The 12,500-nt window shown below is 46.3% G+C and overlaps 1 protein-coding gene across 2 annotated transcripts in view; it reads right to left on the minus strand.

Moving 5' to 3' along the window:
- Positions 1–12,500, minus strand: part of LOC143299784 (dystroglycan 1-like) — a 177,336-nt gene that overhangs the window by 114,405 nt on the left and 50,431 nt on the right. Inside the window, exon 1 of one of the 2 annotated variants that reach the window (XM_076613196.1) lies at positions 8,206–8,275. The exons of the other annotated variant lie outside the window; for it this stretch is intronic. The gene's annotated coding sequence lies outside the window, so the exon portion shown is untranslated. Of the gene's footprint in view, positions 1–8,205; positions 8,276–12,500 lie in introns of those variants that run through there. 2 annotated transcript variants of the gene reach the window in all.

Here is a 12,500-nt window from a genome sequence, read left to right on the forward strand (position 1 = left end):
GAGCCTGTGATTGCACAACTTAATTTCCATGTGGATTAATAAAGTGTTTTTGATTGATTGACTGATTGATTGAATGGACAGGGAAAACTATTTCCAAATTTTGACACACACACAACCTTCAGACCAGAGCGAGCCAGTCGCATTGCTCGGACGGAAGAGCCTAGTATGGTCGTAACCCGCTACTAACTGTGTGTAGTAGTAGTAGTATGGAACTGACCAATGGCGTAGTTCGGTCAACGTAGGCATTTAGTCACGTGTAACTGTCAAAAAGTTAGAACCAAGCAATGCAACTGGCACTGGTAACAGTTCTTCTGTGTGGGCGTCCCACTGACTGACTCTTCAAAGAGCTTGAAGGAGGCGAAGCAGCTTCAACTTGCTTTGAAACCAAAGTTCGGCGGCAACCAATCAGAAAGAGATCCCGACCTCCAAATAAGGAAAACAAGAGTATGCTAAGACGTGGAGGGGCCAGAAAAACGACCACGACCAGGTTGTACTGCACTCAAAGAAAGCCGTTGGGATTGTACATTACAGTACATTACAGTACATTACAGTACAGTACAATGCAACAAAGATCAGTATCAGTATCAGTAGCTCAAGGAGGCGTCACTGCATTCGGTCAAATCCATATACGCTACACCACATCTGCCAAGCAGATGCCTGACCAGCAGCGTAACCCAACGCGCTTAGTCAGGCCTTGAGAAAAAATAAATAAATAAATAAATAAATAAAATAAAATAAATAAAGTAAAAATAACAAAAATTAAAAAAACAAAAATAAAATAAAAGAAAGAAAGAAAGAACAACACAATTCAGTACAATGTTTTACAATTCAGTACTTACATCCACGGTATAATATTGACACAGAAAAATACAGGGCAATGCAATTCAGTACAATATTCAGCACAATGCGATGCTATTAAAATAATACAGCACAACGCAATACAGTGTAAGAGCAGGACAATACAATACTCTCTAAAGCGTCTCAGTTCTGGGGAGAAAAAAATATTAAAAAAGAAAGTTCGTTTATCTATTTATAGTTTGTTCATCTAAGATATGATATTAGACTGAATAAAAACATGAAGAACGAAAAGTTGCACTGTTTCTGAGGCCGTAAAGTGCCAGCCGTCGTCTCAAAAGATTCAGGTCTCAGATTTTGATCTCCAATTAACCCTTTTTCTGGCCTCGAGAGCGGCTGGGCCATGAGCAACATGAAATGATTCTGTCCTCTGGAAACAGAGGTGGTCGCCAGGCGGCAAGACATCTGAACTGTCGGGCGTCCGCTTTTGATGTGTTGCGGTTTACCTTTGTCTACCATTGGTGTTGTATCCGTTTAACTGTATCTACCATTGGTGTGTGGCCGTTTACCTGTATCTACCATTGGTGTGTGGCTTTTTACCTGTATCTACCATTGGTGTGTGGCCGTTTACCTGTATCTACCATTGGTGTGTGGCTGTTTACCTGTATCTACCATTGGTGTGTGGCCGTTTATCTGTATCTACCACTGGTGTGCTGTCCGTTTACCTGTCTCTACCACTGGTGTGTGGCCTTTTACCTGTATCTACCATTGGTATGTGGCGGTTTACCTGTCTCTACAACTGGTGTGTGGCGGTTTACCTTTATCTACCATTGATGTGTGGCGGTTTACCTGGATCTACCATTGGTGTGTGGCGGTTTACCTTTATCTACCATTGGTGTGTGGCAGTTTACCTGAATCTACAATTGTTATTGTGACGGTTTACCTTTATCTACCATTGCTGTGTGGCGGTTTACCTTTACCTACCATTGGTGTGTGGCGGTTTACCTGTATCTACCACTAGTGTTGTAGCCGTTTACCTGTATCTACCATTGGTGTGTGGCCGTTTACCTGTATCTACCACTGGTGTGTGGCGGTTTACCTTTATCTACCATTGCTGTGTGGCGGTTTACCTTTACCATTGGTGTGTGGCGGTTTACCTGGATCTACCATTGTTGTTGTGACGGTTTACCTTTATCTACCATTGGTGTGTGGCGGTTTACCTTTATCTACCAATGGTGTGTGGCGGTTTACCTTTATCTACCAATGGTGTGTGGCGGTTTACCTTTATCTACCGTTGGTGTGTGGTGGTTTGTCTGTCTCTACCACTGCTGTGTGGCCGTTTACCTGTATCTACCATTGGTGTGTGGCGGTTTACCTGTATCTAACATTGGTGTGTGGCGGTTTACCTGTATCTAACATTGGTGTGTGGCGGTTTACCTGTATCTAACATTGGTGTGTGGCGGTTTACCTGTCTCTACCATTGGTGTGTGGCGGTTTACCTGTCTCTACCATTGGTGTGTGGCGGTTTACCTTTATCTACCAATGGTGTGTGGCGGTTTACCTTTATCTACCAATGGTGTGTGGCGGTTTACCTTTATCTACCGTTGGTGTGTGGTGGTTTACCTGTATCTACCATTAGTGTGTGGCCGTTTACCTGTATCTACCATTGGTGTGTGGCGGTTTACCTTTATCTACCATTGCTGTGTGGCGGTTTACCTTTACCTACCATTGGTGTGTGGCGGTTTACCTGTATCTACCACTAGTGTTGTAGCCGTTTACCTGTATCTACCATTGGTGTGTGGCCGTTTACCTGTATCTACCATTGGTGTGTGGCCGTTTACCTGTACCTACCATTGGTGTGTGGCGGTTTCCCTGTACCTACCACTAGTGTTGTAGCCGTTTACCTGTATCTACTACCATCTCTTCTCTCTGTCCCAGTCTGCCCACTGGCAATGCTATTGTCAGCAAATCTATCTGTCTATACATATATCTATTCAACAGACCTCTCTATTCTCTCAGGTACGCCACACCACATCACACCAGTCCCCCCCACCCCCGCCCCGCAGTAACCGCTCAAATTACTTCCACGGACGCTCGCTTCCCAACCGCGAAACCCACTATCTCCCTCCCCATCTCTCCTCAAACACTGGACAGGGGCAAAACCCTGTTGTGACGGGAAGGCAAGGTATTGTGTGTATCCGTGTGGAGAGAGAGAGGGAGGGAGAGAGAGAGAGAGAGGGAGGGAGGGGGGAGAGTGAGGGGGGGAGGGAGGAGAGGGAGAGAGGGGGGGGGGGGAGAGAGAGAGAGGGGGGGGGGGGGGGGAAGGGAGACACAGAGAGGGAAACAGAAAGACAGAGAGACACACACGAAGACACACGCACACAAAGAGAGAGGGAGAGAGGGATAGAGAGAGGGAGAGAGGGGGGGAGAGAGAGGGAGAGGGAGAGAGACACAGAGACAGACAGACAGAGACAGAGACATAGGCCGCGCGCCAATATCTCACATCTCTGTCCAAATTTCCTCACACCTACCCACCCATACACCCTACCCACTACACACACACATTCCACCTAAACCCCTTGTCAGGTTAAAGTGCTCAAACCCAAGCCTTGTAAAGCCGGGCCGGATTTTCTGGGCCATTTGCGAGCTGTGTATCGACTTTGGGTAGTATAGGGCGGAGGGGGGTGGGGTGGGGAAGGAGGGGTGGATTGACACATTAAAACGTCTGACCACCCGGTTTTACGAGGGTGGGTGGGTGGGAGGACCTGCTGAGGTAGCGAGCGTCGCAGTGAGAGAGAGAGAGAGAGAGAGGAAGAGAGCTTTGTTGTGGGGCGTAGGGAAGGGTGTACCACTGTAAAGTGTGCAGCTTGCCAACTTGGAATGTGAACAGAGGACCTGGGACATCATATAATATAGAACAGAACTAGAACAGACAGAAAGGGGGGGGGGGGGGGGGGGGGGGGGGGGCGGGGCAAAACTAGGTCAGACATGTCAGACAGAAGGGAAACAGAACCAGGACAGCGGAAAATATTTAGGTCAGACAGAAGGGGACACAGAACTAGGTCAGACAAAGGGGGAACCAAAACAGGTCAGAACTAGGTCAGACAGAAGGGGAAACAGAATTAGATCTGACAGAAGAAGGAACACAGAACTAGGTCAGACAGAAGGGGAAACAGAATTAGATCTGGCAGAAGAAGGAACAAAACCTACGTCAGGGCGAGGCAGAACAGAACTAGGTCAGACAGAAAGGGGGGACGGGGAGGGGGGGGGGGGACACAACTAGATCCGACACCAGGGGAACAAAACTAGGTCAGACACCAGGGGAACAGAACTAGGTCAGACACAAAACAGAAACTAGTCCAAACGGAAAGGCGATCAAAACCACGTCAGGCAGAACCGAACAGCAACTAGGTCAGACAGGACAGAAGTAGTACTCACGTGGAGCACTGACCAACCAGACAGAACCAATGTTAACAACGACGGACGTTGTGATAATAAATTTAATCTCATGTTAATATTAATATTGATATTAGCATTATTTTACTATATTATGTACTGTTTGTTTATTTGTTTTATTTCATTATTTCATTGCTTACTGTTTATGAATATTATTTGATACAAGTCATAATACGGTTCATCAGCCGTCAAGATAAAATTGAAGTGCAACGGTGTGAGCACAGTATAAGCTTTAAGCTTGTTGATGCTCTTTTGTCATTCATTGCATTGTAATCATGTGATTTGTTGAATAATTAAAGATTATTTAAACCAACAACGACGGACCGCTCGCATGCACGCGGCGTTCGCAACTTGCAAAGTTCTGTCCATGAATCCCACATCACTCAAGTATAGGGGTTGGAGTAACAAGTCAAGGGTACCAATTCAATTTCATGTCATGCGCCCAACGCACGCGCGAGCTTTAAATTCAGTGCATGTCTGTGTGCGAAATGCACACAGTGCATGATCGCGTGCATACCTGTAATATATATATATATATATATATATATATATATATATATATATATATAATGTGTATACGAGTTAGACAAATTGAGACCAGTATACATATATCCAGATGGGATCAAAGAGTGGTTCAAGAATTGATTATCCCTCACTTCTTAATCAGATATTTTTACTAGCACGGATATGAAACGACTTCACTTGAATCCAATGCCAGTCAAAAGATATACGCATATAAAACAACAGATTATTAACCGGGAAAAAATCTTTTTATTTATTCTTTTTTTTTTCTTCTTCTTCTTCTTCATTTATCTATTTACAGATCTATTTATTCATTTACCAAAAGAGAGCGGAACACAAACGTTGAAGCAGTATCAGGGGGGTTGTAAGGTTGGGCTGAATTAGAAGGGGGGGGGGGGGAAGACTGAGGGGGTACACGAACCCCCCACCCCACCCCACTCTCAGTGAGCAATTATACTGGTTGACTGATTGATATGGATACTTATATCTAGCGCCTATCCTCCTTTTAAGAGATCAAGTTCATATCTAAGCGCTGTTGTACAAATTGCACGACAGGCTGTCTACTTGGGTAGAGCCGATTTACAGCTGCCCTTTCGGCGTTTATCGTTCGTTCCCATGTCATTCAGTCTGGCTTCTCTCTCTGTCTCTCTCTCTGTCTCTCTCTCTGTTTCTCTTTCTCTCTCTCTGTCTCTCTCTCTCTCTAAGAGTTCGCTCTTTATTTGTATAAAAGCACTCAAAAGGAGAAGCATATCATATTATGTCATACACATAGCGAAGGCTTCTAACTGCACGACTAAAGCATTTTACTGTATATATATATATATATATATATATATATATATATATATATGTGTGTGTGTGTGTGTGTGTGTGTGTGTGTGTGTGTGTGTGTGTGTGTATCTTCTTCTATAATTATGGGTATGGCCTATATGAAGAAACCGTCTCTCTCTCTCTCTCTCTCTCTCTCTCTCTCACGACACACACACACACATACCACCCCTCGCCATGGTCCGAAACTACACTGACCCCTGCACACACACACACACATCAGGAACAGCGGACAACACAACCTGTCACTGTACAGGTCTGTCAGGTCATGGCGGCACGGGCGACAGACAACACAACCCCCAACACTGAGAACGCTGTCAATCTGCTGGTGTTATAAATGTGTAAATGTGTTTCCACACACACACACACACACACACACACACACACAGCAATGCAACGTTGACTGAGTGACTCACGCGCACAAGCATGTTAAACACGCCGGGGACGGAGCCGTCTGGTAAAAAAAAAAAAAAAAAAGAAAAAGAAAAAAAGTTTAAACACTGCCACTCTCGGTGCGGTGTAACTAGTTTAGTGCCAGCCCAGTCCTGGTTTTTTTTGTTTTGTTTTTTGTGTTTTTTTTCTAAGGTCTCCGCTGCCACTGGGTGAGTCAGTGACCGACCAAGACAGTCTCAGAACTGTCCAGCAAACGCTGAGATGTATGTTTCTCTAGTGAATATATTATGTCTATGTAGTCCAGTCCTTAGTATTTCTAAAGTCTCCGGTGCCACTGAGTGAGTGACCAACCCAGACAGTCTCAGACCTGCCCAGCAAACACTGAGATACATGTTTATTGATTGATTGATTGATATGGGTACTTATATAGCGCCTATCCAGCTCGGTCGGAGACCAAGCTCTAAGCGCTTTACAAACACGGAGTCATTTACACAACAGGCTGCCTACCTGGGTAGAGCTGACTGACGGCTGCCATTGGGCGCTCATCATTCGTTTCCTGTGTCATTCAATCAGATTTCAAGCACGCACTCCTACACACTCAGACAAACATGTAACATTTAACATTTTATGTGTATGATCGGTTTTGTTGTTGTTGTTGTTGTTTTTCATTAACCCCGCCATGTAGGCAGCCATACTCCATTTTCGGGGGTGTGCATGCTGGGTATGTTCTTGTTTCCATAACCCACCGAACGCTGACATGGATTACAGTATCTTTAACGTGCGTATTTCATCTTCTGCGTGCGTATACACACGAATGGGGTTCAGGCACTGGCAGCCGAGGTCTGCACATATGTGGTTGACCTGGGAGACTGCAAAAATCTCCACCCTTTACCCACCCACCAGGCGCCACCGAGATTCGAACCCGGGACCCTCAGACTGAAAGTCCAACGCTTTAACCACTCGGCTATTGCGTGTATTATAATTCTAATACACGTGTGTGGTAGCAAACAGTACGCACTGCACCTACCCCCAGCCCCTCCCTTTCTCTCCTTCCCACTTCTGCCAGATACAGACAGGGGCTGATAATTATGTTCTCACTGCAGCCAGGAGGATGGGGGGGGGGGGGAGACAAAGGACGTGACATTTTGTGGGCTGCGGGGAAAAACAACATCCCCAACTGCCCTTCTCATTGGGCAAACTTTCTGGGGATCACACACACACACACACACACACACACACATGGATGGTTTATTCATTTACAGGCCAGAGAGACAGACAGACAGACAGACAAGACATGACACTACACTGATGACATTCACATCAACAGGAACACCCTCCAGTTTGTTTATTGTTGTCTCACACTGAGGAGCATGCTCTTTTCCGCCGAACTAGAACAGGCCGGAGGCCCACAGGGCTAGGGTTGACATTCATGGAGCACTGATTATCATCATAACCAAACACATGCTACACTGACGGACAGCATCGGAGACCGTCATATGGAGTGAGTGACGAGAGAGAGAGAGAGAGAGAGAGGGAGGGGGAGAGAGAGAGAGGGAGAGAGACAGACAGACAGAAAGATAGAGAGAGTACAGACAGACAGACAGAGACAGAGAGAGAGCGGGTGAGACAGACACACAGATGAAGGTACAGAGACTGAGACTGGGAGAGATACAGAGACAGAGACACAGGCAGACTCAGGCAGTGAGAGAGAGAGAGAGAGAGAGAGAGAGAGAGAGACTGACAGAGAAACACAGTTACATACCCACTACAACTCTAGAGACACAGAAGACAAAAACAATAATGATACAAGACATATTCAATTCAGTAGCTATCAAAAAAAAAAAAAATAAATAAATAAATAAACGCTCAGCATTACCTACCAAGTCAACGACACCCAGCCAGCAAGCCAACCAACCATGTACACACGCAAGTCACACATCCACACTCTCGGCACCACCACCACCACCAATATCCCGGCCTAACACCTATTTCACTCTCCACACACCCCATCCTCTCCGTCCCCCCCCCCCCCCCCCCCACCACCACCAACATCCTACCCCTTCATAGCACCACACACCCTGACATTGACACGCCACCTGGCTGCACCCGACCTTGAGCTGCACCGAAACAACACACACAGAGAAACGAAAAAACGAAAAAGAGAGAGAAAAGAAAAAAAGAAAAAAAAAAAAAAACCCACCCGGCGCTTACCTGTCACTGAAACACCAAGCCAGTTTGAAGTTTTCACGCTCCGACTCCCACAGGCCGACAAAACCCACACCCACCCCACACACAGTTAAGAAAAAAAATAATTAAAAAAATAATAAAAATAAAAGGTACAACATACACACACACACGGCAAAGCCGACGACTTAACTCTCTCCACTGATCCAATGAATTGAATGGTGCGGGACTGGCACAACTTTTCAGACGAGTGGGCGAATTAAATACCACACACACACACACACACATACATACACCTGGGCCAAGACTTTCTTCAGTCTTCTCCTCCTTGTATTTTCTCACTCACTCACTCACTCACTCAGTACAGGGCTTTTACTTGTGGTAGGGGCCAACACAGAGACGTACTGCCCTAACTGTGGCCCTGCTAGCAACTAACTGTAGTGGTGGTGGTGGTGGCTCTCTATCAGTCAAGTCACTAACTACACACACTCTACTTCACTGACTGCTTTGCTTGCTTGCCTGCTTGCCTGCTTGCTTGCTTGCCTTGCCAGTCGGGCGCGGCAGGAGGAGTTCATTGTTGACTGTTCCTGGGTGTAGTGTTTGTTGTACCGGTAGAGAGAGAGATTGAGGGGCAGAGACAGAGAGAGACATAGAGAGTAGTGAGAGAGAGAGAGAGAGACAGAGAGAGGAGCGAGAGATAGATAGAGATAGGGGCACAGAGAGAGAGAGAGAGAGAGAAAGTTGGAGACAGGGACACACACACACACACACACACACACACACACAGACGGAGAGAGAGACAGAGACAGAGAGAGACGGAGGTTGACCCCGATAAGAGGAAACCAACAAAAATTCCTCACGTCCCTTAACCTTCCAACTCCTCACCTCACTCCCACCCCACTCCACACACACACACACACACACACACACACAACCTCCCCACTCCACCAAACAGTTTGCACCTGGTTGCTTTTCCGACCATTACGCCACTCTTTCACAACCGTTGCTGTCCAGCTTGAGGTGAAATTCCTTATTTCACCCATTAACATGCCTTTGAGGCGCACGAAAAGAGGGAACGCTCAACAGCATGCCACAACTGCGCGTGAAAACGTAACATCTGTACAGGGCGCAACACGGACTACTGAACAGTAACTGCAGCTGTCCGAACTGAACACGAAAAAAAAAAAAAAAAAAAAAAAAAAAGGGTCACCCACCTACCATCACCTGAACGGGAAATATAAATTACTGAATAGTTTACCCAGCTAACTGCACTGGCAACAACGTTGTGAGCACAGTATAAGCTTTCAAGCTTGTTGGTGTTCATTTGTCTTTGTTTGCATTGTAATCACTGTGTACTGTTGAACAAATAAAATATTATTTCAAACCAACTATACATCACTGGCTAAAGAAGCTCTTAAACAGCATAACTAGCCCGAAAACACACACACACACACACACACACACACACACACACACACACACTAAGGAACATACGCGTGTCTGATCTCAACTTCTCTTTCCTCTCCTCTGCTTCACTAGTAGTAAACTGTGCAACTATACCGACCTTACCATGAAGAGATAAACCACGAGTATAATCGTCAATATTAATCAATCAATAATGACTATTATCAACCATGCCATTACTCGAGCTTCCGGAAAGCATACTCTAAATTATTCAGAAGCGATCATTCAAAAGGAATGAAGAAACAGAAAAAACGATGGAATTAATGACTAAATCAATCAGTCAAATACATCATCAGTCTGATGTAATTTCTCTTCACGAGATAATAAATTTCTTCTTATCTTATCTTCACTATCATCATCTGGGGGTTGTATTTATCTCAACACATACACACATCGGCGAAAGTTTGCAACCCAACCCCCTCCCCCCACTTCATGTCTTTGTATTTAAAAAAAAAATATATATATATATATATATAATTGTATTAGGTATGCACCGCCGGTCTCACATACAACTACTTCTTGTCTTTGTGAACTTAGGTATGCAACGTCACACACACACACACACACACACACACACACACAGAGAGAGACAGAGACAGAGACAGAGAGAGACAGAGAAACAGATACAGAGAGAGAGAGAGAGAGAGAGACAGAGACAGAGACAGAGAGAGACAGAGAAACAGATACAGAGAGAGAGAGAGAGAGAAGGAAAGGGGCCATGGAGTGAGGGAAGGCAGAAAAGCGGGGTGAACAGACAAACCGGCCATAACTTAACATGAATGAACTGACAAGGCAGAATAGAAGGGAAATGAGGAGGGACGGGGACGGGGGGTGGGGGGGGGGGGAGACGGACAGAGACTCATGGGGTCATTCATAATTCAGACAGACCGTCTGGTTCATAGTAAACTAAGCTTTCACGCTCACACACACACACACACACACACACACACACACACACACACTCACACACACACACAGTGAGCCAGGAGAGAGATACAGACAGATAGACAGTCAAAGACAGAGAGATAGAGACGGAGACACAATGACACACAGAGAGAGAGAGAGAGAGAGAGAGAGAGAGAGAGAGAGAGAGAGAGAAGAAGAAGAAGAAGAAGGGGCTTATGAGGCTGGATAGACAGACAAGAGTGACAAGACACGCAGGCAGACAGAAAAAGAGAAACAGAGACAGACAGACAAGACACACAGAGAATGAGTACCTGTAACAGAGTGGAACGGAGGAGGGGGTTGGGTATAGTAGGGAAGTAAAGGAAAAGGAGAGAGCTGTGGCAGTGCAGGGAGGCAGTAGTAGTAGTAGTAAGGGGCGTGGTAAGGTCGAAGAGCAGAGACCAAAACGACAGGCAATGGGAAAATGGGCCATGAGAACAGTTGGGTTTGAGATAACGGGGACACACATCGGAGTTAAAGGGTCTAGAAGGTCAGGGGTGGGTCGGGGTGGGGTGGCTAGAAAGAGAGAGAGAGAGAGAGAGAGAGAGAGGGAGGGAGGAAGGGAAGGAGTGGGAGAGAGAGAGTGGGGGTGGGGGGGAGAGGAGAGAGAGAGGGGGGAGAAGCCGGAGAGAGAATGAGACAGAGAGAAAGGGGGGAGGGAGAGACAGACATAGACACAGAGAGACATCAGAGGAGACAGAGAGAGATACTGAGACAGAGGCTGAGAGACAGACAGAGAGAGAATGAGAGAAAGATGGAGGGGTGGGGCGGGGCGGGGAGAGGGAGGTAGGAGGGAGGCGGGATGCCCCTTGTATTGGAGCAGTGTTGGAGAGGTAGGGGTGGGTGGGAATGGGAGAGGGGGTGGGGGTGGGTGAGAGGTGGGTGGAGGAGGGCAGGAACATTGACGAGACAGAACGAGAGACAGCTTGACAAAATTATGGGGAGGGGAGGGGAGGGGAGGGGAGGGGTGGTGGGGGGAGGGCCGGGAGGAAGGGAGGGGGGGGGGGGGAACAGAGGGAGGGAACCATGAGAGCGAGGCAAACTGAGACAAGGGATGTAATTGGGTAAGAGTGGGAAGCACGTTGTGGTTGGAGGTGTAGATAGTGAGAGAGAGAGGGGTGGTGACATATGAGAGGAGGGGGGATGCGGGAGGATGGGGGAGGAGGGGAGAGAGAGGGAGGAGTAACCATATATATATATATATATATAGAGAGAGAGAGAGAGAGAGAGAGAGAGAGAGAGAGAGATAGACAGATAGATAGATAGATAGATAGATTTTTTTTTTTTTTTTTTTTTTTTTAGTGCATTGTTCATTTTATTTTGGTTTCTGCAACGAGCCTGTGGTATAGCACACGTTAATTTCTACGTGGATTAAGAAAGTGTTTTTTTTTTAAATTTTGAATTGAATACATGGAAGAGAGAAGGGCATGTGGACGGAGAGAGAGAATCGGATTCGGATGATTTATTCATAATTTATTGGCGATTGCCCCTCAATGAAGGGGTGCAATATGCAACATTATTAATACAGGTGTACAAGGTGAAACAATCGTTGACACGGGGAGAGAGAGAGAGAGACGAACACACGCAAGCACGCACGCGCACACACACACACGCGCGCGCGCGCACACACACACACGCGCGCGCGCACGCACACACACGCACACAAAGAAAGAGATTCGGTTGTGATCCGATACAAACCGACAAGGACAGGGGTTTTTTTTGTGTTGTTTTTTTTTTTAGTACACAAAAAAAAAAGAAAGAAAGAAAGAAAGAAAAAGTGCGGACAGTCAAAAGGAAGCGAGAGTCACACACACACACACACACACGTACGCACGCACGCACGAGAAGGAAAGAGGTTGTGTGAGAGACAGAGAGACAGACAGACAGAGACAGAGAGAGAGAGAGAGAGAGAG

Source organism: Babylonia areolata, chromosome 25 (assembly GCF_041734735.1).
Source record: "Babylonia areolata isolate BAREFJ2019XMU chromosome 25, ASM4173473v1, whole genome shotgun sequence".
NCBI classification, from domain to species: Eukaryota; Metazoa; Mollusca; class Gastropoda; order Neogastropoda; family Buccinidae; genus Babylonia; species Babylonia areolata.